We start from the raw sequence: 4,845 nt of genomic DNA, 5'->3' as shown, positions 1-4,845 counted from the left end.
CCGCCCCTGAATTCCAGCACGAAAAAGTCATGCAATAAAGAGGGCGTGTGTATTTTTTCTCTCCATTATTTATTTATTTGCTACATTTGTAAGAACATTTTGATATGAGAACTGGATGTCGAAGTTTTATTAATCCATTCCAGCCTCAGTCTTTTTAGAAAGCCATTTCATGATCCAGAGTAACTGGCTATAATAAACCAGGATTTATTACTCGTTGGCAGGATACCCAGAAAACAGGGAATGTTCTGCATGGCTGTGTATGGAGCAGCTGTGCTGATGGTGTTGCTCACCTTTGTACGATCAGATTCATTGCAGTCTTGACTGTTTGCTTGTAGTAGGTCTCTTTAGCATGGTGGCATTTGTTCGTCTTCTTAGTGGGAAATGCATGAGTTGCGAAGCGTGCAAATATGTCTGAGCCGAGTGCGGCAGTGACTGGAGTTGTGGCATGTGATGTCACAAAGGGAACAATGTTTCTTTTAAGCGATGGGAAATGATTCTCAGTGCAATTCCCAGACAAAAGGGCCCTTTAGGAGCTGTCCTCTAGAGCGGTGGTCTTCAAAGTGGGGTGCGCACAGCCCAGTGGGTGTGTGATATGATCCATGGGAGTGTGCGAGCTGCCTGATCATTGAGCACCCTCCTGCTGCTCGTAAGAGGTGGGTGGTGGGGGTGGCAGCAGGGCAGGGCAGGACGGGAGCTGAGAGGGAAGCTCTCTCTCGACTCTGGCCCTATTGAGAGCAACTGCTCCGGGCTGTGGTGCCTTCCTGCTGAAGGAAAGCGAGAAGGAGATTAACCCTTCCCACTCTCCTTTCGAAGCCGAGAAGGAAGCAGGCACTTTCCTCTCAGCTTCCATCCTGCCCAAGGAGAGCAGGAAGGCCAAGCCACCAGTTGGCCAAGGAGTGGGGACTCTGTGCAGGGTGCGGGGCTGGCAACCAGGACCAGGAAGGTGGGATTCAGCTTGCCTCCTGCATCTGTTTTCAACTCGAGGATTTACCCTGCCCTGGAACATATAAAGCAGCCACAGATAAAAATGCCCTTGAGCAGGCACAGAATGCAATTCCTTCACCAAATAGGTACAGAGAACATCAGGTGTTAGGGCACAGGTGGGGAGCCTCTTTCAGCCTGAGGGCCAAATTCCATTTTGGTGAAGCTCTCAGGGGCCACATTCCAGTGGTGGGTGGGGCCAGAGGCCAAGGGAGCAGGGACAGAATTACAACAATTACAAACATACCAGCTTAAAGCTCTTACTGCCAGGCACTGAGCCTTAGGAGAGGCATTTCAACCTTTGAGAATGGGGACAAATCTGCACAAAACCCAGGAAACCTCCAAATGATCAGTGGTTGGGGGAAGGGAGTGGGGCCTGAGGAAAGAGAAGGGGTGTGACCTTCTGAGGAACCCTGGAAGGCTAGTTTGGGATGGCAGCAGGGCTGGATTTGGCCCCTGGGCCTGAAGCTCCCCACCCCTGCATTAGTGGAAGGGCTTCTGCATCAGAAGGTGCTGTTTCCAGACAGTTGTCTAGTGTCTCTTTTTGCCCCTAGAAGTGAAGTACTGGTTATATTAGACAGAAAGGGATTTAGGTAATTTCCTATCTTGTATGACTTCAGTTGACTGACTTTGAGTTGATCCACTGTGGTTACCAGTTGCCAGTTTAGTTCTCTGTCCAGGTCTGGACTCTGCAGACCCTTCACTCCAGCAACCCCCATTCCTTCGAGTTCTCACAGTGCTTGGTGATGCAGCTCCGACAGAATTGATGTCCACAGTCCAGGATCATGGAGTCTGTGAGATACTCCCTGCAGATGGGGCACTTGTCATCCTGTTCCACACCCATGGCTGGTGGCCCTGGGAAGACCATGGCAGGTGCAGCCTCGGTGGCAGTTCTGTTCAAAGACCCAGCTTGTGGGGACAGCAAGATGGAAATGATGCGGAGAAGGAAGCAATGCAAATTTTATAATGCCTCCAGTAGGAGCAGCTTTCCCTTGCAGAGGGTCTATAATACATTGCAGTCTGTGTCATGGCATTCACTTAGTGGACTTCCCTCCTCATGAAGATCTAGGTATGGATGAATCTGTTAATTTTGGTTTCTCTCAGGGCGTGTCTCCATGAGCGATTTACTCCGAGCCGGCTACGTTTGGAGGCTATTAGGGATATATGACGTCGTGGCCATCCAGCAGCCGCCCTGGAGCTTATCAGGGAAAAACTGGATTTCCTGAGACTGCTTAAAGCCCGATTCTTTGCCTTAAGTCGGGTTCTCCACAGCGTAGTTGTTTTGTGCCCCAACCGCCTCATTTAGCTTGGGTACGCTAGCCCTGCCCAGGGGTGTGCCTTTCACCATGACCCCAGTTAAGGGGTATTTCCTGTCCCTGTGTTTCCCAGCACAAACCAATTAGTGTCTACTCAGAACTAACTCCCATTGTGGTCAATGAGGCTTGTCCCCTGAATGCGCAGTGAGATTCCCATGAATCGAAATAATGCATTTAGAGAGCCTTAGGCCTCCATCACACTGTCAGAGAATTCCACATCAATGCCGGTTCTATCCCCGTCTGGTATCATTGCAGGACTGGGTCGTTCTCTTTAGATGGCTGTCCACGTTATATTATTTTCCATTTATTTCCTTCTCGCAGTGGTGGTGATGCTGCTCAGAGGCATTGCCACCTTTCTGTGAAGAAGCATTACACGTGCTCAGGGTGTAGCGATAATTCCTCCCTGGTTCCTGCCCCTTTCCCTCCCCTTGTACATTACTGGTGGATGGGAACTGACTCACAGGCAGCGCCCCCCCATGATCTCCCCAGGCCCCCTGCCTCCCCATTCAGTGTTTTTGTCAATCTCTGCCATTTACTCAGCCGTTGACTCGCTGGGAATGCACAGCAGCGGGTGTCCCAGCAGGCTGGAAGGCCAGCATGCCACTCTGTCCACCTGCCGCTCTGCTGTCTTGTTCAGAACGCTGCAGGCCGAAAATGTCGAAGACCCAAAATGGCGCAGGCACAGGAAGGTGACACGCCCCACAGCCTGCCGTCATCACCTTCACTATCATGACTGCACCCCCAACAACCCAAAACAACCACACAGCCACCAACGTGGTTCATTTGTGCTAGGGGAGAAATGCATGGGGAGGTCATGGCACTCCATTTGCACATATTTGGAACCAAATTTTTTCCATTTGAGGAAAACATAGGATAAGGGGTTTACAAAACCCACTTACCAGTCTGCTGGTGGGGTCCATGGGAGGGGGAGGCAATCTGTTCCTCCCCCCGGAATCCTCCCCGGCCGGCTCCACTCTGTGGCGAGTCCACGGAGCCACCGGCCAGGTCCATCTACAGCTGGACTTCTGTCCACTGCTGGCCTGCAGACGCAAATGGCGTCCGGCGTAGCAGACGCCATTTGTGTCCCTTCTCTTTGCCATGATAGACTATGTAAAGATTTACGTAGTCTATCACGGCAAAGAGCGGGGATGCAAATGGCGTAGCAGACACGAAGAGGTCACGAAGAGTCGGACACGACTGAACGACTGAACAACAAAATCACGGCAAAGAGAAGGGAAGTAAGTGGCGTCCGTTATGCCGGACGCCATTTGCTTCCGCAGACCGGCAGTGGATGGACCGGTCCTGGCTGGTGGCAGGTAGGATCTGTTCTGGGGAAACTTCACGGGGTGGCGGAGGTGGGTGGTCCGTTCCGCCACGGACTCCGAGGGGACGGATTCTTTAGAATTCTCCGCCATCCCATCCCTACATAGGATAGGTGGGCGGAAGTGGTGGGATAACGACTGGATGATGACGACGTCATGTAATGGACCCACACAATTCAGTGAGTGAGCAACCATGAATGTGCAATAAACTTGAGGTGTAGATGCTCCTAATGTCGAAGCTTTGAAACTTTGATTGATTGCAGCAGGACAGCTAGAACACTGTGTTCCGGAAGGGATTGTTTATTTAAGGAAGTAAGGGGAGGGGGGAGAGAGAGGCCACCTTCACACCTTGGCTTTTTAGTGCGATGGTTCTTCTTTTCTCACAGGTTTTCATGGGTGCTTTAAACGACACCACTGCTCTCTTGCTATTATCTCACAACTTCCCCTTCCTCTTCCCATGTTATCTGACTATGGGGAAACCTGGCATTTTCTGTGCTTGTGATTGAAATTGCCATTTCCGCCCTGTGTATTTATGCCTTAGTGCTTTGTCCTGCTTTGTGTGGCCATGTGCTGGGGGGGGGGGTGTTGCTGGGGGGTGTTGCATAGCATTGTCACGACAACAAATTGGTGGGAGGGTGGGGGCAGGTCAGTGATTGCGAGCATTTCTCTCATTCCATTGAAAGTGCCATTGAAAACTGTGTGGCTTGCTTCTGAGTTGGCATGCATAGGAGTGCAATGTAACTCTACAGAGTAGCAGTCTTAAGGTCTCCCATCCCCTTCAATGCATGTACTTGGAACCTCCCCCTCCCATTGACTTCACTGGACTTTTTATCTATGAGAGGAGAACCATTCTCCTTAGCCCCTGACTGCTTCTTCTCCCTTTTGCTCACCAGTTTGATGGGCTTTTTTCCTCCCAGGGTGGATGGGGGAGTCTCCCTTCTCAGCCATGCAGGAGAAAGGCTTGACAGCTAGGATTTCAATGGGTATTAAAGGTGCCTTTTCTCCTCCTCTGAATAAGTCCATCATGCAGTGCTTGGAATGGTCATCTTTAATGGTTTCTTCTTTTTTTATGGAGTTGTTTTAGATAAGGCAGTAATGCTAAGGTGGACAAAGGTGGTCTCCATCGCCTCCACATCAGAAAGTAACCATAAAGTCAATTTGCTTCCAAGAGGTTTTCTCTCCCTCCTTGAAAAGACACAGGCACAGGCAAAGTAGAGCTCCTGGCT

The sequence above is a fragment of the Heloderma suspectum genome, chromosome 2 (genome assembly GCF_057233095.1).
Source record: "Heloderma suspectum isolate Gila_16-S chromosome 2, 16-S_ref, whole genome shotgun sequence".
NCBI classification, from domain to species: domain Eukaryota; kingdom Metazoa; phylum Chordata; class Lepidosauria; order Squamata; family Helodermatidae; genus Heloderma; species Heloderma suspectum.
Note: the sequence above shows the minus strand (reverse complement) of the source record.